Source organism: Hibiscus syriacus, unplaced genomic scaffold, assembly GCF_006381635.1.
Source record: "Hibiscus syriacus cultivar Baekdansim isolate YM2019G1 unplaced genomic scaffold, ASM638163v2 tig00111810_pilon, whole genome shotgun sequence".
Lineage (NCBI taxonomy): Eukaryota > Viridiplantae > Streptophyta > Magnoliopsida > Malvales > Malvaceae > Hibiscus > Hibiscus syriacus.
Window position 1 is genome coordinate 1,444,173 of NW_024063186.1, and position 23,465 is coordinate 1,467,637.

A 23,465-nucleotide genomic window follows, 5' to 3' on the forward strand; every position below is an offset into this window, starting at 1 on the left:
TATATTCTAAACCTCAAATTCAATCCTAACTTGTTTTTGTGGAATGTAAACTATTTTACGCACATATTGGACAAATAAGAATGTTGGAAGGAGATTCTTTGGATGCGTTAATTATGGGCATTCTAGGAGAAATTGTAATTTCTTTGTTTGGTATGATCCCCCATTGAATCCACATTCACGTACTGTTATTGTTGGCTTGCTAAGGAAGATGAGAACCATGGAGAGAGGAAAAAAGCTTGAGCGAGTGATTTGGGTGGTTTGTTTGGGGATTTTGTTGTTGTTGAATATGTTGGGTTAATTGGTGGGGAAATTTAGTATTTAAGGTTATATTTTGAGGGATTAGGATTATTGTTTCATGTTCAGTTTGATATGACAATTTTTGAGAATGAATTATGAATTTGGGGTTGAGTATGTAATTAAAATATTTTGGAATTTGAGGTTTAGAATGTAATTGAAGTATTTTGGAATTTGGGGTTTAGGATGTAATTAATGATTGTGTTGCAAGTTTTAAAAGTTGAGGGACCTAAATACAAATGCCTTAAAAGTTTAGTTACCATTTATATATTTTACCCTAATTTTTAAAACTGCAAACGGTTTCCTCAAGTGCCACGTCATATTCTTCTAACAACAGTGAAACGACTGGTTGTATCAGGGACCACATTGTAAACGAATTAAATGTTTGATGACAGTGTTGCAAGTTTTAAAAATTGGGGGACCTAAATGCAAGAGCCTGAAAAGTTCAATGACCATTTATATACTTTACCCTTTAAAAAATTAAACAGTCACTACACATGACCAAAATGAAAAACACGCATAACTATACAGAGACTAAACAACAAATAACCCTAAAAATATATAACATGCATAAAAGTGGGTAAATTACAAAAATAGTCCATACAGGTGACTAACATGAAAAAACACACTAAAGTTAGGGGGTCTAAATAGAAATTAAACCAAAAATATATAACATGCATAAGAAATGGGTAAATTATAAAATCGATCCTTACATGTGACCATTTTACAAAAACACGCATAACTTATGGGGACCTAAGTGAAATTTCCCCTAAAGTTTTTTATAAATGATTTTTTTCTTTTAAATTTTATTCATTTTTGTTTTATTATTTTAGAGAGAGAATCTCTCGCTTCTCTCTAGAAAGTGGGTCACTTTGTCGGCTGTTTGGCCTTCGCTAGTTGTCGCGCCGCCTCCTACCATTGTCAGTAGCTTTTGGCCACCAAAATTCATCAAGAGACTCACCATGACACGGTGGTCACAGATCCGGGCTCGATTTTTTGAAAAATGACCCTATACCACGAAATAAGCCGATAACCTCTCAACTTCCACCGTCTCGACCTCCTCCGTCCACCGTTAGATCAAGCCGATCTCGAGGTATGTTTCTAACTGGCCTCCCTTTTCCCTCCAAACCATTCGGATCTTCGAATGGGATCCCCCAACATCGATAAAGCCTATGTCAGAGATAACTTCTTTATTTCTTATTCTATTACTCTATATTGCTTAAAAAATGTCTTGCATTTCGAAATAAAAAAATTATTACTATGAAATCACTTTTTTTATTACTTTTCTTAAAAGAAAAATAGGGTCAAGTACCCTTTGTACAAAATGTTTTTTCGAAAGGGGATAACCCTCTCCCTTTTTTACAAAACTAAAAACCCCTCCCCCGTATTTTTTTTTGTCGTCATGCCCTTCTATTTTTCTTTCTAAAAAAACTGAATCCTCTCTCCTTCCCAAACGCCCTCCTATTGCATGCTTAAATGTCACATCATTCTTGTTTAGTGAGATTAAACAGATGGGGTGATGATGGTAGTGTGTTTGGTGGGGAAATCTTGGATTTTTTGGAATTGGCATAGATTTTTTATTGATTTTTATTTGATTTTTTTGATTTGGTTGACTACTAATTGAATTGGGATAGCTCTGCTAAGGTGGCGACGACATGGCTTATCGACTTGGCTCTTTGACTGTGAATAGCGTGAACAGCAGCGATGGTGGCGCTTGAAGGCTAGGCAGTTGAGTCGGAGACGACGGGTGGATCTAGAAAAGATAAGGTTTCAACCCTAATTGTTTTGGTGTTTGGGTCGAATAACCCTGTGTAATTGGGCCCCAAATTAGGCTTGTAATTTAGCATGCAAAATGAAAAATAAATATAAATAATAATTTAAAAATTAATAATAATATTAACAATAATAGTTAAATAATAATAATGGTCTCTGGATGAAAATGAGTGTCAACAATTGCCCCTCTTTGCCCATTCTTGTGTTAACGAGAATAGGCACAAGAATAGGGCAAAGACGAAGAGACAATGAGTTTTCTTTCGGACGACTCTGTGCTTTGAAATATGATAAGGGATTCGCTCCATTATTTCTTCAGGGTAGATCAGATCAAGAAGAATTGATTCTTTCCACTATTCTTTAGGGAAGATTGAATCCAGGTAGACTTGTTCCACTGTTAGTCAGGGAAGATTAAATATTGGAAGAGAGGGATCTATTCTGCTTATTTTTTAGGGAAAATAAGATTTGGGGACGTTGATTCATTCTAATATTCTACAGGGAAAATTGAATCGAGGCAGACTTGTTCCACTATTACTCAGGGAATATAAAATCTTGAAAGAGAGGAATTTGTTTCGCTTTTTCTTGAGAGAAAATCAAATCTGGGGATGTTGATTCATTCCATTGTTCTTCAGGGAAGATTGAATCGAGGTAGACTTGTTCCACTTTTACTCAAGGAATATCAAATCTTAAAGGAGAGGGATCTGTTCCGCTTCTTCTTGGGGGAAAATCATATCTATAAATATTGATTCATTCCACTGTTCTTCAGGGAAGATTGAATCGAGACAGACTTGTTCCACTATTCCTCAGGGAAGATCAAATTTGGAAAGAGAGTGATCTATTTCGCTTCTTTTTTTAGGGAAAATCAGATTTGGGGACGTTGATTTATTCTATTGTTCTTCAGGGAAGATTGAATCGAGGCAGACTTGTTCCACTGTTCCTCTAGGAAGATCAAATTTGGAAAGAGAGGGATTTGTTCCGCTTCTTTTTGAGAGAAAATCAGATGTGGGGACATTGTTTCATTCCATTATTCTTCAGGGAAGATTGAATCGAGGCATACTTGTTCCACTGTTCCTAAGGGAATATCAAATCTTGAAAGAGAGGGATATGTTTTTCTTCTTCTTGAGGGAAAAATCAGATATGGGGACATTGATTCATTCCACTGTTCTTCAGGGAAGATTGAATCGAGGCAGACTTGTTCCACTATTACTCAGGGAATATCAAATATTGAAAAAGAGGGATATGTTTTGCTTTTTCTTTAGGGAAAATCAGATATGGGGACGTTGATTTATTTCACTGTTATTCAGGGAAGATTGAATTAAGGCAGATTTGTTCCACTGTTACTCAGGGAATATCAAATCTTGAAAGAGATGGATTTGTTCCGCTTCTTCTTGAGGGAAAATTAGATTTGGGGACGTTGATTCATTCGACTGTTATTCAGAGAAGATTGAATCGAGTTTGATTTTCTTCTCTTGTCTTTGTGAATATCAAATATGAAAATTAAACATTACCACTTGTTAGTATATGTTTGAAAATTTGAAAAATCATACTTGAAGATTTGGATTTCAAATAATATTTGAAAATAGATTTTTCTTGTAGAAACTTGTCTCGGAGCCACCGATTATGGGGTCTGCTTCTCTAAACATGATTATCTGTATTTGAGGTTTGAATTCTAGCTTCCACTTGTTGTGATTTTGATATCATGAATCTTCTCTTTTTATTGGAAGATTTGTAATCACCATACGTTTATGTGTGAAATGTGAATGCAATGTAATTCATTTTATTTTATGCAAATGATGTTCTCATGCATGCACAAATGTTAATTCAATTTTCCTTTGACTTCAAAGTGGAGAACTAGGTCTTCTTCCACTTGATCACTCCTCTCTAGGGTTTACTCAGATATCAATGTAGCAAATTATGATTTAAGGCTTGTAACTTTTAAGAACCATCTAATCATCTTATGTCTTTTCTTCTTCTTTTCCTCTCATCTCCATTAAAGTCTTAGAAGAAATGTTTCCTAAATTCTTGCCACGATTAGGAATATGACCTTGATTTCCCTTTATGTCCTTAACTCAATTACGTTGTCAGAGTTGTTTTTCCAAGATTCTACAGTTGATTGATGCTCGGCTGGTTTGTTTTTCAAGGTAAGCCCTGCTCAAATTCATGGTCTACCCTTGACACTCCAAGTCGTGATACTTATTCTCAATGCCTACTTGGTCTAAATTTCGTTATCTCAACATGAGCTGGGTTTTTGGTCATGCCCTAAGGTGGATATTTTCATGGTTCCTCCCTATTTGGGTGCCAAAATTCATCATTGACTGGTCGCACTCTTGCATTTTTTCCATGAGCTAGGATATGTGCCCCTTTCAAATAAGGAGATCATCTTCTTATCGACAACGTCACAAGGAAGTGTCACAAGTTCTATCTTCTACCCTTCTATTCTCTCGGACTACTCACTTTCAAGATTGTGGAATGCTTTATTATTTTGACATTTCTATTCTTTTTCTCCAATAGAGGTAGAATGGGCCTTACCCGCTTCAAGGATCTTTCGCATTTGAGACTGTCCTATTTGAAAATATTTTTATTCTTTCTTTTATTTTAGAAATCAAAGAATGAAAGAATTTTATAAAGTATTACTCCTTAATTCAGACTCACAATTGAAGCAAATCATAAACACGAGTTCACAAAATATCAAAAGAATCATCAACTCTTTTAATATTTTCAAAGTTATAGCTCTTTGACAATTGTCAAAATCGATGAGTTGGCTTCCTATTTTCCAAGGTTTTAGTCATCGAAGATGTCCTTTATTTCTTGGTCCTTGTGAACATTATAACATGCCCCTCTTTCTTGGCTTGGTATTTAAACTGGACGCGAACAAGATGACGTAAATAGCATATTCAATTACTAGACTTTCTAGCACACTTCTATTTCAATTCTCTGAAATATTCCATTTGTTCAAGCTTCATTAGCAGAGGTAGTGTAGAGACATCAGTCTAAATATAAAATTCTTGAGTGCTTATGTGAGGTTGACTATAACAGGTGTTCCTTAACTCCCTTAGTCCATTTTACTGAAACTCGTTATTAGATAAATTTTATTTAATTTTCCATTGTTTGGCTAGCTGAATTCAACTTTATTGTAATTGCCTTTATCGGGCTAGCTGAAGGGTTCATCTCATCACAAAGTCTTCGACTTGACAATCGCAATGAAGCAAACACTGAACTACCGAGTATCTGAGCAATGTCAAGGTTTGAATGCAATCTATTCATAATGCCAAGGCTTTTGAGTTTTCTCTATAACCAATTTCTTTAGTGGAATAGCTCAGCTTTATTGTAACCCCCTAGACCCGGCCTATGCGTTTCGACTAAGTCTAGTGGATCACATTATGATTCTTAAAGACATTTTCTGAAACCGTTATTCAATTGATGTAAAATCACATTATAAATGTCATGAAATAAATTATACCATCAAAACCCAACTTGTAAATATAATACCAATAAGTAATAAATTAATTTAAAATAGGTCTTCAAAATCAAAATCACAATAAACCGAACAGTAATAGCAAAAATGTCATCATCCTAAAATACGATACTTTAAAATAAGGTCCATGTCACCAAAATAAAGTCAACTAGCAGGATAAAACATTACAATCAGATATACTTCAAGAGATATGTATTTAACCAACAATATTACCTCATATTACCCGAAATCCTCCAAGTGCTCGAACCGATGTATTTAACCAACAATATCTGAAAGGGGGAAAAACATTTTCGAAAGGTGAGATAGGCTCAGTGTGTCCCAATATTACCTTAAAATCACAATTGGTACATTAAACAAATCATAGTCCAGTAAATCTCATAAATTCATAAAAGAGTTTAACTTTTTGAAAATCATAGTTTAAACTCTTTTCTTGTACACCATCAGTAATTTCCAAAACTATTTTCCATATAGCTTACTCTAAGCACACAACAAAAAGAAAGCCAACCTAAGGATAAGCTTTATAGCTTGTATCCTTAAGCCCGTAAGTCCAAGTCCATATAGCTTACCCTAAGCACACAACAAGGGAAGCCAACCTAATGTATCTTGGGGCCCCAAGAGTCACATTAGGCCCATTCTATTTATTAGCTTGATCAGAGCTATACTATTGTAATTCAATCCAAAAGTTCAATTACACCGTGACACAAATTCCATAAATCATCACATTAAATTGGTGCATCAATAAAACAGTAATCAAAGAACTCAGTGTACCTCATATTAAAACCAATAAAATAGTTCAGTAATAATTAGGGAACACACCTCGATAATAGGTTCAAATACTATATCTACTGATTGCTGGTTTCACCACGTTCTGCTACAGTTTTTGAACCTAATTTATAATAACACTATATTACTAATGGGTAACATAAATAAATCTTTAAAATCATAAAATTTACGGGTCTTACGGGTGAATACTGACATACGTGGTTTAACTGGTCTAGAAGAGCTGGGTCGAGCTGTCAAACGATCCGGAGAGTCTCTTGTACCTTCAAACAATAATAATTTATCAGCCCCAAAATCCTACTTAATTGTTCAAAGCTAAAATTCTTAAGTATATAAGCATTTTTAGGGTTTGACTATCAATTTGGAGGATTTTGGGTTTGAATTTGGCCAAACGGATTGCGGAATCGGAATCAGGACGTCGAAAAACATAAAGTATGACTTTTCAAAAATTTAAATTCTTGGTCAAAGTTAACCACTTTGACTGTCGATTTAGAGACCTTCAGGTTCGAATTTGACGAAACGGACTTTGGAAACGGATTTGGGACGTTGAAAACTATCAGATTAGGTATACTTGGAAAAGATTAACGATCGTTTAAAGGTCGGTCAAAGCCATTTTAAGTTTTGGTCAAAGGAAGTCAACGGTCAACGGTCGAGTCGGGTCAACAGTCGGGTCGGGTCGGTCAGACCGGTTCAGACCGGTCAAACCGGTTCAAAACCGGTCAAACCGGTTTTCAGCCACTCACTCTCCCTGTGGCGGCGCGTGAGGCCTCTTCTGGGGGTCTAAATATTATGGAAAAATTTCTAAAAATTATTTTGAGCGATTTCGAGATACTTACAATGATCGGTTCAAATTTTTGAACGGCGGAGAGCTCAATTTCAACTTGGCCGAATCTTTGACTGCTCCACCTCCTCACGCGCCGCCGTCGACGGAGACCAAGGTTGACACCGGCGGACTCGAAACGGCACAAGGAACACGATGGTGCAGGAGGTGTCGAAAACCGATCAACGATCAGAGATGAATTTAAGATTTTCTCGGTGGCAGTGCTAAAAAAAATGTCAAGACTTTGACTCGAAATTCACGTCGATTGGCAGCGTTTTGCTATATTTGATTTACTGGGTTTTGTTCACGGGTCGAAGATGAACACGACGGTGGTTTCAATTTTACGATTGGAGGTCGAACAACGTCGTAAACGGGCTTGGAAGTAAGGGTACAAGAGGAGGAAATTTGAGCAATTATCATTTGTGTTTTCTGGTTTAAAACCAGAAAACACGCTTATAACACCAATCGTACCGACAGTTTTAGGGGAAATTCAGGGCTTGGTCCCTGAATTTCCTTTACTTCGAAAATGGCCTACAAGTTTTCATAAATTTTAATTTAGTCACTTAATTTCACCCAATTACACCAATTTAAATTGTTTTTTTTCCTCGGGTTGTTACAATTCTCCCCCTCTATAAGAAATTTCGTCCTCAAAATTTACCTTATGAGAATAGTTGAGGAAACTGAGCCTCCATTGACTCCAATGTCTCCCAAGTAGCTTATGAGGGACCTCGGTTACTCCATTGAACTTTGACCATTGGAATACACCTATTCCGAAGAACTCGCTCATCTCTTTCTAAGATCTGGATGGGCTCCTCCTCATATGACAAACCAGGTCTCAGCTCTACCTCATCAACTTGAATGATGTGATCTGGATCTGGACAGTATCGCCTTAATATAGACACATGAAAAACATCATGAATACTACTAAGATGGGAAGGCAACTCAAGCTGATAAGCAACAGGTCCAACTTTCTTCAGAATACGATACGACCCAATAAATCGCGGACTCAATTTACCCTTACGTCCAAATCTCAATACTTTCTTCCATGGAGATACCTTGAGAAAAACCTAATCTTCAACGTCAAACTGTATATCCTTCCTCCTTTGATCTGCATAAGATTTCTACCTATCAAATGCCTCTTTCAGATGGTCACGGATCAATCTGACTGTGTCTTCCGTCTCCCACATTAACTCAGGTCCCAAAGTCTTCCTATCACGCAACTCAGTCCAACAAATCGGGGTGCGACACCTACGCCTATAGAGTGCCTCATAGGGTGCCATACGAATGTTGGTCTGGTAACTGTTATTATAAGCGAATTCAGCCAAAGGCAAAAAGTTCTCCCAGCTACCATGAAAATCAATTACACAACCCCGTAACATATCCTCCAGAATCTGAATTACTCTCTCAGATTGACCATCAGTTTGTGGTTGGAAGGAGGTACTATAATCCAATCTCGTACCCAAAGCCGTATGTAGCGCCTTCCAAAATCTCGAAGTAAATCTCAGATTTCGATCTGAAATGATAGATAACGGAACACCATGCAATCTAACAATCTCTGAAATATACAACCTCGCCAACGTGTCCAACGTATAATTTACCCGTACAGGAATGAAGTGAGCTGACTTTGTAAGTCTGTCAACAATCACCCAAATTGAGTCCTTTTTCGAAGGAGTCATAGGTAAACCAGTAACAAAATCCATAGTAATACGCTCCCATTTCCATTCAGGAATCTTGATAGGTTGTAACAAACCTGATGGATGTTGATGTTCTGCCTTAACTTGCTGACAAGTCAAACACTTCGCCACAAAATTCGAGATGTCCTTCTTCATGCCGACCCAATGATACCTCTCTCTCAAATTCCGATACATCTTATCTCCACCGGGGTGCATAGCATATGGACTACTATGAGCCTCAGTAAGGATAGTCTACCTCAACTCAGCATCATCAGGCACACAATACCGACCTTTGAAGCATAAAACTTCATCCTGATCAAGGGCGTAATCTGAGCTTGTCCCTTGCTCTACTTGCTCAAAGATGGAAAGCAATGAGCTATCAAGGGGCTGCTTAGCTTTGATCTCATCAACCAAGGTCGGCTTAACTTGTAATTCTGCTAACAGAGTGCCATCGTCATATAAATTCATCCTGGCCATTAAAGATCTCAACTCTGTTACCGCCTTTCGACTCAAAGCATCCGCTACAATATTAGTTTTACCAGGGTGATAATCAATCACGCAATCATAATCCTTTAGAAGCTCTAGCCAGCGTCGCTGTCTCAAATTAAGTTCCTTCTGGGTCAGAAGATACTTTAAGCTCTTATGATCTGTGAATATGTAACACTTCTCTCCATAAAGATAGTGTCTCCAAATCTTCAAGGCAAAAATTATTGCTGCCAACTCCAAATCGTGAGTAGGATAATTACACTCATACGGCCACAGCTGACGGGATGCATAAGCCACCACCTTACTTTCCTGCATTAGAACACAGTCGAGTCTTGAGTGTGACGCATCACTATACACTGTAAAATCCTTCCCAGACTCTGGTTGAATCAACACTGGTGCTTGAGTCAATACCGCCTTTAATTTCTCAAAGCTCTCCTGTTGTGCCTCACCCCAGTCAAACGGCACATTCTTCATTAACAACTTTGTCAAAGGAGAAGCAATGATCGAGAAGGCCTCAACAAAACGTCGATAATAACCAGCCAAGCCCAAGAAACTACGAATCTCAGAGATATTCTTGGGTCGTTTCCAATTCAAAATAGACTCAATCTTGCTTGGATCGACCTAAATACCTCGCGCAGAAATAATATGCCCCAGAAACGACACTTCTTGAAGCCAAAACTCACACTTGCTTAGTTTGGCATATAGACGATGCTCTCTCAAAGTCCGCAGAACGATCTTTAAATGCTCGTCATGCTCTGCCTCAGTACAAGAATACATCATAATATCATCAATAAAGACCACCACAAATTGATCCAAATATGGTCGGAACACCCGATTCATCAAATCCATGAAAGCTGCAGGAGCATTCGTCAAACCAAAAGGCATCACTAAGAATTCATAATGACCATATCTAGTGCGAATTCCCGTCTTTGCAACATCAGATCCTTTAACTTTCAATTGATAATACCCCGAACGAAGATCAATCTTAGAGAATACAGTAGCTCCTCGCAACTGATCAAATAAGTCATCAATCCTGGGTAGTGGATATTTATTCTTGACCGTCATCTGGTTCAACTTCCGATAGTCAATACATAATCTTAGCGACCCATCCTTCTTTTTCACGAACAGAACTGGAGCTCCCCATGGTGAAGTACTATGCCGAATAAATCCTCGATCGAATAATTCTTGCAATTCGACCTTCAACTCCTTAAGTTCTTTTGGAGCCATGCGATAAGGTGCCATAGAAATAGGTGCAGGTCCCGGATAAGTCTCTATCTCGAACTCTACCTCTCTATCAGGAGGTAAACCAGACAACTTCTCTGGAAAGACATCAGGAAACTCGCTAACTGTACGGATCTCTTCGATCGTGGAAAATGAACCTTTAGTGTTCAAAATACAAGCAATGAAAGTCTCATATCCCTTCCGGATCATACGATCAATTTCCATCGCTGAAACTATATTGGAGAGATAGCCACGCCGTTCACCAATTAACATGACAGTCCGACCATCTGAAGTCTTTAGAGTAGCCCGCTTGTATTCGCAATCCAGATTTACCTTGTGTTTATTCAACCAATCCATCCCAAGAATTAGATTGAACTCCTCTAAAGGAAGCTCTATAAGATCAGCGAGAAAAATTTCTCCCTGAACCTCGAGAGGACAACGCCAAAATATTTTATTCACTAATAATGCTTGTCCTACTGGACTCGTAACTGTAACAATATTTTCAGTGTTCTCGATCGGAATTTGAAGGTTTCGAGATACTGAGCTCGATACATAGGAGTGAGTGAAGCCATTGTCCATTAATGCAAGGTATGGGATAGAATAAATAGTAAATGTACCTGCAATAACCTTAGGCTCATCTCTGTCATCCCGACGTCTAGTGGCATAAACCAAAGCTGGCTGTCTAGCCTCAGAAACTGTTGGCCCTATATTTTTCTGAGGTCGGGTTCTACTGTCAGTCCTGGATGCTGAACCACAAACCTTTACTTGGCTATAATCTCTAATTGGAGTCTGTACTGTAGTCTGAGAACGTACATGAGTCTGGGTAGCGGTCTGCTTAAACGAAGCTAGCTGAGGACAATCCCTCCGATAATGACCACTAGATGCACACTGATAGAAAAGACCCATCTTCTTACGACACTCTCTTGTGTGTTGTTTACCACAAAACTCACAGAGGAACCCATGATAATACGACGAGAAACCGCCTCGACTACCAACTAACAGTGAGGATGTTGCAGGCCTGAAATGTGTATTGCTTCTCTTAGGGACTAAAGTACGAGTCCTTTTCCCGGACTGTGCTGATGACTCCATCGGGCCTGAAAATTTCTTAGATCGTTCCTGTTCAACACGCTCTCTACTAGGAGTTAAAACCTCCACCTCTTCAGCATCTTTGGCTCTGCCCACCAGCACATCAAATATCTCATCCTGATGGGTTACAACTTGCCTACGCAGCTCGTATCTGAGTCCAAGGGCAAATTTACGACATCAATATCTCTCAGTAGGTACCATACTAAATCCATACTTCAACAACTTCAAGAACTCGATCTCATACTCAGAAACAGTCATGTCTCCCTGAACCAGGTCTTGAAACTGCTGACGTATCTGAGCTAAGTAACGCTCTCCCAGAAAATGACTCCGAAAGCGATCCTTAAAGAAATTCCAGGCCAAACGATTGGTAGGAACACTACTAGTCACTGACTCCCACCAAGTGTAGGCATTTCCATCTAACATTGCCACAACACCCTGATATCTCTTAGTTGAGTCTAAACCCAACTGATCCATGCGTCTCTCTGTATCATGGAGCCAATCCTCAGCTTCAGTAGGAGCTCCACCAATCTGTCCCCCAAAAGTTCTAACTCCATTGGCAATCAAAGTATGCGAAATAGGAACCTCTGATACAACACCAGTAGCTCTGACAGCTCCCTGTATCAACTGCAGAAATTGTCTACCAAAATTCTCATCAAAAGCAACTCCGGTAGACTCTGACTCAATATTGGTTGCTCCTATGATCGGTGTAGTCATGCCAATACCAGCGGCAGGAGGCAGATTCGTTGGGGTTTTAGGAGCAGGATCACCTATCAGAGGTGGGGGATCTACCCGTAGCTCATCGATCGGATATGTAAATCTAGCCACTCGACCTCGTCAACGGCTAGTTTGACGACCACGTCTAGCACTTAGGGTTAGATAAGTACTTGGAGTCTCGAACACAGTTAAAATCTTAATAACTTTGTGACATGGCCTTTGTAACTTGTTTTGTAAAATATTTCAAAACCGTATTTTCAATGTGGACTCATACACAGTCTGAGGGTTAAAAACCAAAAGCTCTGATACCAATAAATGTAACCCCCTAGACCCGACCTATGCGTTTCGACTAAGTCTAGTGGATCACATTATGATTCTTAAAGACATTTTCTGAAACCGTTATTCAATCAATGTAAAATCACATTATAAATGTCATGAAATAAATTATACCATAAAAACCCAACTTGTAAATATAATACCAATAAGTAATAAATTAATTTAAAACAGGTCTTCAAAATAAAAATCACAATAAACCGAACAGTAATAGCAAAAGTGTCATCATCCTAAAATACGATACTTTAAAATAAGGTCCATGTCACCAAAATAAAGTCAACTAGCAAGATAAAACATTACAATCAGATATACTTCAAGAGATATGTTGATCCTCCAAGTGCTCGAACCGATGTATCTAACCAACAATATCTGAAAGGGGGAAAAACATTTTCGAAAGGTGAGCTAGGCTCAGTGTGTCCCAATATTACCTTAAAATCACAATAGGTACATTAAACAAATCATAGTCCAGTAAATCTCATAAATTCATAAAAGAGTTTAACTTTTGAAAATCATAGTTTAAACTCTTTTCTTGTACACCATCAGTAATTTCCAAAACTATTTTCCATATAGCTTACTCTAAGCACACAACAAAAAGAAAGCCAACCTAAGGATAAGCTTTATAGCTTGTATCCTTAAGCCCGTAAGTCCAAGTCCATATAGCTTACCCTAAGCACACAGCAAGGGAAGCCAACCTAATATATCTTGGGGCCCCAAGAGTCACATTAGGCCCATTCTGTTTATTAGCTTGATCAGAGCTATACTATTGTAATTCAATCCAAAAGTTCAATTGCATCGTGACATAAATTCCATAAATCATCACATTAAATTGGTGCATCAATAAAACAGTAATCAAAGAACTCAGAGTACCTCATATTAAAACCAATAAAATAGTTCAGTAATAATTAGGGAACACACCTCGATAATAGGTTCAAATAGTAGATCTACTGATTGCTGGTTTCACCACGCTCTGCTACAGTTTTCGAACCTAATTTATAATAACACTATATTACTAATGGGTAACATAAATAAATCTTTAAAATCATAAAATTTACGGGTCTTACGGGTGAATACTGGTATACGTGGTTTAACTGATCTAGAAGAGCTGGGTCGAGCTGTCAAACGATCCAGAGAGTCTCTTGTACCTTCAAACAATAATAATTTATCAGCCCCAAAATCCTACTTAATTGTTCAAAGCTAAAATTCTTAAGTATATAAGCATTTTCAGGGTTTGACTATCAATTTGGAGGATTTCGGGTTTGAATTTGGCCAAACGGATTGCGGAATCAGAATCAGGACGTCGAAAAACAAAAAGTATGACTTTTCGAAAATTTAAATTCTTGGTCAAAGTCAACCACTTTGACCGTCGATTTGGAGACCTTCAGATTCGAATTTGACGAAACGGACTTCGGAAACGGATTTGGAACGTCGAAAACTATCAGAATAGGTATACTCGGAAAAGATTAACGATCGTTTAAAGGTCGGTCAAAGCCATTTTAAGTTTTGGTCAAAGGAAGTCAATGGTCAATGGTCATGGTCAATGGTCAACGGTCGGGTCGGGTCAGGTCGGATCGGTCAGAACCGGTCGAAACCGGTCAGAACCGGTCGAAACCGGTCAAAACCGGTTCAAAACCGGTCAAACCGGTTTTGAGCCACTCACTCTCCCTGCGGCGGCGCGTGTGGCACGTGAAGTCTCCTCTGGGGGTCTAAAAATTACGGAAAAATTTCTAAAAAATATTTTGAGCGATTTCGAGATACTTACAAAGATCGGTTCAAATTTTTGAACGGCGGAGAGCTCGATTTCAACTCGGCCGAATCTTTGGCTGCTCCACCTCCTCACGCGCCGCCATCGACGGAGACCAAGGTTGACACCGGCGGACTCGAAATGGCACAAGGAACACGATGGTGCAGGAGGTGTCGAAAACCGATCAACGATCGGAGATGAATTTAAGATTTTCTCGGCGGTAGTGCTAAAAAAAACGTCGAGACTTTGACTCGAAATTCACGTCGTTTGGCAGCGTTTCGCTATAATTGATTTACTGGGTTTTGTTCACGGGTCGAAGATGAACACGACGGTGGTTTCAATTTTACGATTGGAGGTCGAACGGCATCGGAAACGGGCTTGGAAGTAAGGGTACAAGAGGAGGAAATTTGAGCAATTATCATTTGTGTTTTCTGGTTTAAAACCAGAAAACACGCTTATAACACCAATCCTGCCGACAGTTTTAGGGGAAATTCAGGGCTTGGTCCCTGAATTTCCTTTACTTCGAAAATGACCTACAAGTTTTCATAAATTTTAATTTAGTCACTTAATTTCACCCAATTACACCAATTTAAATTATTTTTTTTCTTCGGGTTGTTACATTTATTGTATATTCTATAATAATAATAATTTATTAACCTTTTGAGTATTGAGATTTAGAATTTCTTAAGCTCGTCGAGAAAAACCTGTTATATTCTATGTGTCTTTGATGGTCAGACAATCCCATATTTAGAGTTCAGTTCCCAGACAACTAACCTATACTAAATTCATCCACTCCACCATTCCATTTGTGAAGATTAGGATCATCATTGAAAGTCCTCAAGAGAAGTGTAGTCTAATCAGTTTTGCAATGTCATACACAATAGATGCCCCATGTTGTCCGCTCATATGCATACATGTATACCAAACCTCATGATCATTTCCTTATTAGAGGAGAAGTCTATATCGATCCCTGCAAGAGAAGGGTATGGTGTTCAAATATATCTTCTGGGGTAAGTTCAAGGGTCCTTGTTTTATCAGGGTTCAATCTTGTCGCTTTGTCAAAGATTTATAACTCTAAACATTTAAAGAATTTTTAATTTAGTTGATATTCAAAGAACTGCAATATTGCAATTTTGATTCAATGCTCACTATCTTTAAAGCAATATAAGTTCATTTAAATATCCTTCCAAAAAAAAACTGAGAAAGGAAAAAAAAATAAGTTCAAACAAGATGCAACAAATGGAAGGTGCAACTATTGTGGATAACAACCTTCACTTGTTCAGCCATAATGCCCCACTTCTCCTAGACTTTTGGGTGCTCGACTGGGTCTTCAGATTTGTTATAATCTAGTGCCCCACTTGCTCAATAAAAGACCATGCCCCTAAATGGTGTGGACAACTTATTGTTCTACGCGGTGGTCATCTATGGTTGTCCTATATCCACTTTCAATGGTCCAATGAGCAGGATATTTATAAAGATGTGAAAGTTGAAACACCTGATCGAAACCTTCACAATTATATTTTTTGATCAAATTTTGTACCTCAATTGAGATTTAAGTTTTTATTTACACAATATTTCCATCTAAATTTGTATTAATATATTTATATCAACTTTAAAAACAAATCAATATAATTCATTACTTATAGTGAAAAAAATTGATATAAAATATTAATTAAATCAGAAATTGTATAATTTTTTAAATAAAATAATATTTCATTTTATAGCTATAATTAATTATTACATTCACGTATTATATAATAATTAACTTAAAAATAAAAATACATCACTAATATTAATTTATACATTAAATTCTTCAAACTTAGACATGCAATTATTAATTTATTACAGTGTAACCCAAATTCTATTGAAATATATTGAAAATTAAAATTCTGTGAATGGTAGAAATAGGTCTTGACTCAAGGAGAGGATAAGCAATGGTGAAAAAAAAAGTGCGAGGAAGATGATTAAGTACTTAATCAATGAGTAATGAGTGTGGATATATTTCAAGATTGGTTTATAAATTTTTTAACTCAAAAATGTGTCTCACCTAGGTGCACATCTTCCCCTACGTTTAAGCTCCAGAGATCTTTACACTTCCGTGTACCTTGTATTTTTTAAAATTAAAGCCTGAACTATTAACCATGCTCATGGATGCCGAGCCTCGCGGAGTCGTTTATGTTTTTGATATGATGTCTAGTATCATAACCTTAGATATACGATATGTCATATAATCACATTGGATGTGATTTGTTATATCAATGACAAGCGTTGAGATTAAAATACTCTAAAAATAATATGGGCCAAAATGTCAACTAATATTTTTAGTCTATATTCTGTCCAAAAAATAGTTTATATCCAATCAAGGACATTTACCCCAAGATGAAGTGTTGAGATTAAAATACTCTAAAAATAATTAGTGTTGAGATATACGCAAATCGGCGCAACGCGATAAAGGAACTGCATCACGATTGTTGCGGTCAAAAACCGTTATGTAACACCGCAACACGCTATAAATTACGCCGCAATGCCGCAATAAACTTTAAATTATCTAAAATATAAAATTACATAGATAAATTGTTCTAATTTAATTCTTAAAAGTGGATTATAAATATATATATCATTAATAATATCGTAATAGTTATGTTTAAAATTAGTTTCTTAAATTTGAATTAATTAAATTATTTATTTTGGTGAACTGTAAGATATAGAATTTTTATATTTGTAGTTATTTCTTTCTAAATTATGTAAAATGAAAATTTTTATGTTATAATATAAAAAAGTTATATGATTTTAGTGATATTGTTTATATGTTCATTAACATTATAATTCGTATTACCCATTATCCAAGTTCTATGATTGATATTTGTTTTTATTAAAATTTTATCTATGAAATTAAATTTTTATTTTCAAAATAAAATATTAAAAAAGTATATTAATATTAGTATATTAAAAGCGTAGACACCCGTTTTTGTACAGGTTCTAAGTTATCCTTATTAATTATTATTATTATTATTATTTTAACAATATTTATTTATATATTTCACAGGCCCAACTCGAAGCCCATAAGTTACAAAAGCCCAATAGTATCAACCCAAGCCCAATGGAGATCTCTCAGCCCACCTGGATGACCCAGTTCAGGCCCATGATCCTTCAGCCTCCACGTTCCATAACCATTGGATCAGATTTGATCCAACGATCCAAGTTAACCCAGATTAGGGTTTTTACCCTGACACCAGTAACCAAGTGCAGCTTAAGCCGAGCCTCACTCTCGTTACCACCGTTATCGGAGTCAACCAATCCCATCGTCATCGTCAACAGTGACAGAAAACAAATACACCAAGTCAGTCAAAATTCAACTCAAAATCAGAAAAAAACCCCAATAAAAAAAATGAAAACAAATCAAATGATATCCCAAGGAAAATCTGGGACTGTCACTCTGCAGAGATAGAGTACTCAAACTCTATTTTCTTGGAAAACAACAAACATCAACATGCAAAAGGGGATTTCTTTAAAATACAAAGGGAGATTTGGGAAAAGAGGAGGAAAAAGGAAAAAATCAGAGAGAGAGAGAAGTAAAAGAAGAGTTCGAGCAAAAAGAAAAAAAAGAAGAAGAAGAGATCAATATCACCAGAAATAAAAAAGCCTTTTCAAAAGAGAAAGAAAGAGAAGGTTTACCCTTAATAAGTTCCAGTCACCGTTGCTTCATCGGAGTGACCAGACTCCGAATTCGAAGGTAAAGTTCTTACCTTTGGGTTTGGGTTTCAAGTTTCGGTTGTAGGGAGGGGAAACTTAAAGGTTGCGAGAGAGAGAGATGAGGGATTCGAGTTTAGCCTACTCACCTTCATCGTCGACCTACGGTGGTTGGTCTTTCTTTATGTCCTCTCGGCGATGGATGAAAATTAAAGGTAGGGGGAGAGCTATGGGGCTTTCCATTTAGGTCAGAAAATGGGAAATGAGAAGAGTGAGGAGAATGGCCGATTTGGCTTAGAGATTTAACATATATTGGGTACGTCAAACGACGTCGTTTAGGGAGCTGGGGTATCTGTGTTTCAGCGTGTGGAGATAATTACATATTAGGTCCACCGTATCTTGTAAATTTGTTATGAAGCCATTAATTGAAATCTGATGATATTCTACTATGGGCATTTAGTTTCCTATGTTTATTTTTAAGTCACTAACCCTATGTGTTATATTATTTTCTTTGATGTTCGAATCTAGCCATGACATTTAAGAATCTTTTATTTTGGTCACTATTTCATATGGATGTATTTTGGTATAATTTTCACCGGTCCTTTCATATTTCTTATTTAGTTTATTTTAGCCATTAATATTATTTATGGGTTATTTACATTTCCAGCACGTATTGTTTAATAAATGTTCGATCATAGCCTTTATTTGTTTGGTATTATTGTTTGCTCCCTCGAATATTGACTACTGTTATTGTGGTCCTTTGAATCATCAAGTGAATATAGTTTCGGATGTTTGCATTATGATCTTTACTTTTTTTTTTTATTCTAGTCCTTTATGTGCATATATTGTATAAATTATGTTCCATACATTATATTCAATAAATATTATTATTGCTATTTGTTATATATATATATATTAAATAGCATTTATTTTCCTCGTATTTCTTTATCTATTGATACTAATTCGAATATTTTCAAAAATACCAATTTGTAGAATGTGCGTGCAAAGCATTGCTTGATCGAAATAGTGTGATCCGAAACGACATTCGGAAAAAATGTGAACTTGAAATAAATCAATTTTATTTTGCTAATTAGTTCATTTTTATTTTAAGTTGAACAATACAATGTATGTTTCTGTAAATAGCAATTTATTTTATTTTTTGCAAAATGTCGATATTCGATTTGTGTTTTTTAACGTCAAAAAGGGAATATTCTTTTAAGAAAGACATAAGAAGAGATAGTCTTCCCGTCGGAGTATGAGCGAATCTCGATATTTCTTTTCGAATTAAAGGATTTTCCCTCATAAATAATTCGAAGCAAATTAATTAAACTTTAATAAATAGATCATATTCTAACTTTATATTCGATTCATAATTTTCACTGCTGCGAAAATGTATAAGCGATTAAGTACCGATTTTTTGGTGCTGTGGGGTGCTTATCCTTCCCCACACGTAATTGACTCCCGGACCCACTAAATTGAATCTTTGATAACGCAGACTGATTTTTGTCTAAAAATGATTTTTCTTAAATTGTTAAAAGTCATTTTTAGATATTCAACCTGCCTAACATAAAGGTCGATGGCGACTCCTATTCAATTTAATTCAAATCAATTCAAAACCGTCAATTTTTCAAAATAAAATCATAATTATTTTTAAACTTAATTGTTTAAAAAATGGTTATGACAAAAAGATAACCGTAAAATGTATAAATATAATATTTTAGTCGTATTTTGATTTTTTGAGGAAGAGATCACGCTCTTGACAACTGCAACACATTACGTAACGTCAGCAACACCCGCAACTGTGACACCGCAACAAAATCCACAACCGCAATTTGATACTATGCTTGAGCCTTTCAATCGACTACTATCACCACTGCCTCCTTTCAAACAACTACTACCACCACTACCTCGGCCATCCACATGCCAAGTCTATCGCACGTGTTGGACCAATCGCCACTGGGAACATGATCTTCCAAACTGAAAGCATGGTTGCTCTTCTCTCTGTCGTCTCTACCGCCGTGCTTCACCAGACCCTCTATTCCACCACCCGCATGAAACTCTAAGACATCCTCAAACAGAAATGGACCAATGAAAGAGGCAAAAACCATGCCTCTCACGCAAAATCGCCGCCATGCTAAACAAGTGCGTGGATATAAAAAATGCTTACAAAGTAAATGAGTTATTGTTCGTAGTTGAATGAGTTATTGTTCGTAGTTGAATGACCAAACAAGAAAAACACCGAACTTAATTGTTGCAATCCAAAATGATCATACAATATGGAATCCTACACGATAAGACTTAGAAACAATGCTATACACTCTCTACATGGAGATAGTTTCATACGGCAATGCAAAATCAAACATTAAATAATTGTCAGAATCGGATTATCAGCAACAACCGCTCGCGGCTGCATCAGATTGTGGCGGCTTCTGTTTGAAGATGTTCTTTTTCACACCTTTGGTGCCCTCCGCCAAAAGGCTCAGAGATTCCAGAATCAGCACTCTTTTTTAAATAGCTTAATGCCCAAATAAGTGCCCAAACTATATCTTTGTACCAAATAAGTGCCTACATTTTTAAGTCCATTCGGGTGCCTAACGATATAAACGTTACCCCTTTAGGTGTCCGGGCTGTTAACGATGTTAGTTCTCCTCGTTAAGTGACACATGTCACAACATGATAATTTCTAAATTTTTTTTAAAAAAATTTAAAAAATAAAATTATATATTTTAAAAAAGTAAACATAAATTTTGAAATAACCCTAAACTTTAAAAACTTCATTTCAACCCCTAAACCCTATCAAAACCTGATGACCTATCAATGACTAATCGACGTTTTAAATATTGTGAACCTTAGGATGAAAATCGCGATCTCACGCGATTCTGACAGTAATCTGCGACAACTATGGTGGCATATAACTAGGATAATGGCAAGGACTATGTCAACGGCGGTGGTCGTGTGCGGAGAGGGCGGCGACGGCGGATTAAGGTTAATATTTGGGATGTAGGGGCTATTTTATAATATAAGAAAAGTTAGATTTTTTTTTCATAAATATAATAATATTTTAAAAAAAAATAAATTTCAAAATTATCAGGTTACGAAACGTATCACTTAACGGAAAAAACTAACCTCGTTAACTACCCGGACACCTAAATTATTAACGTTTGTAATGTTAGGCACCAGGATAGACCAAAACAATGTAGTCAGTTATTTAACACAAAAGGTATAGTTTGGGCGCTTAGTTCCTTTTTGAATATATAAGAGCAATGAGGAAGAGTTCAAGCAAAACGACAAATATCTGCCTAAACCAGGGAGGTAAGTAATGGTTGATATTTCAACTGCCAGCGTTTTATCGGAATTGACTGCTACAGAATAAGATGACAATATTATTGGATGGTGTCATCATTGATATTTGATGTAATTATGTTGTATGCATACAAATCCAAACATGGAAGTAAACTGATATAGGAAGAATTAAAAAAAGGGGAACCTTCACAAACTGACACTCAATGTTTCCCCAACATGCCCATACACATAACAAAACCTTCAAATTGGATATTGAAAAGAAGTCGAAATATAAGCATATGTCATAAAACTTACAAGTTAAACAGACCGTGTCAATTGTGTGGTATGCATACCCTTGTCTCCGTTATGTGTATTTCGCCTTTTGAAAATTTATCGTCTTTTTGTTAAACAGGCTTAGACATATCAGGCCATTTTCACTCCTTAATTCTCTATCTATATAAACACCGGTTTCATGAACTTCAGATTTTACACTAAGCTGCACATTTGGTTTAGGAAAAGTAAGATTAGCTTCAATAATATGATTCTTCCCTAACAAGATTACTTAAAATATTACCGGTGATATTAAATGCTTATATTTGGTTCAGCTGGTCAGAATGTTAGATTCCCGTATTTGATTGCATGAATGTAAGCCTTACTATAACGTCAAAAATATTCCACAAATTCAACTATGGGAGGAATAATAGTGGAAAAGAAGGTTTCACATATAGATGTAAATTTCCAAAGACGTTCCAACTAAATCAACATTTGTTCCATAATTTCTAATCCTGTCCTTTACGTCCTAATGCCTAACCACTCTCCAGGTTTTGTACTCTTTTGCAAAACAAAAAGACAATCCCATTTTCAATCAACCCTTCAGCCCTATAAACTCCCGGAAGTTCAGTACTCCGAAAACAATTAATTCCAAAATGTCAAAACAAAACATAATGCTCAGCATTAGTTTTTCTCTCTGGAAGAAGCTGAAATCAATCAAATTATTTACAATTAAATTTAAATGAAAAATCAAACAATTCAACTCGGATTTTATAAACTCAACTCAATTCATAAAAAATTCAAATAAAGTTTAAGTTATAAAGTAGGAATCGTCAACTTAAATTTTTTTGACTCGACTCGATCAAATACTCATCACTACCATTGATCGACTAACGATCAACATATGTTGCCGATGTGATATTTTCACGTGTGATTAATTATTAACGTGCTACGCACCATGTAATCACTTTGAATGGCGTGATATATTTTACATTGTCACCTTAAGTGACAATGTACATTCCACGTCATTATCTTAGGTGGCATGACATATTCAATGCCATCACTTTGAGTGATGTAGTAAGTATCACACTATTACTTTAAGTGATGTAGCATATTTCAAGCCATAACTCTAGATGACATGATATAACTAGGGATGGACATAGGTCGGGTTTTCGACCAACCCGACTTGACCCCAAAACTATATACCCTCCACCCGAAATCCAACTCATATAAGATTTAAGATGATTTTATTTGACTTGAATCCGACCCGCCTTTTTTAGATAAAACCCGAACTAGAACCTAATCCGAAACAAATATATTTATAAAAACATTAATTTTTTTATAAAAATAGGGATCTAATTGAAAATAAATAATATAGAGAGGGGAATATTGCAATTATTCCTAAATATATAAGGTATAATTATATTATTTTTTTGGTCGGTTGAGTCAAATATTTTCTTTCAAAACCCGAACTCAAGATGACTTGAACATATCCTATAAAAAAACTTGACTCGAACCAACCCAACCCCATTTTTTTAAAGAAAACCCAACCTAATAGGATAAAGCCCAATCGAAGTTCGGATCACATGCCTATCCTTAGATATAAAACATTAATAACTTAATACATATAAAAATCTTATGTGAGTAACATACTTTTACCATTAGTCAATTAAAGGTTTCATTTAAGAAAAGACATTTCAGTTATAGACGTTAAGGATTAATTTTAAGGTTATGTCAAGTGGGAAAAAAGGGTAAATTACGCGTTTAGTATATAAATTATCAGTTTTGATACGTTTTAGTATTTAAACTTTTAATTTTTCAAACCCATAC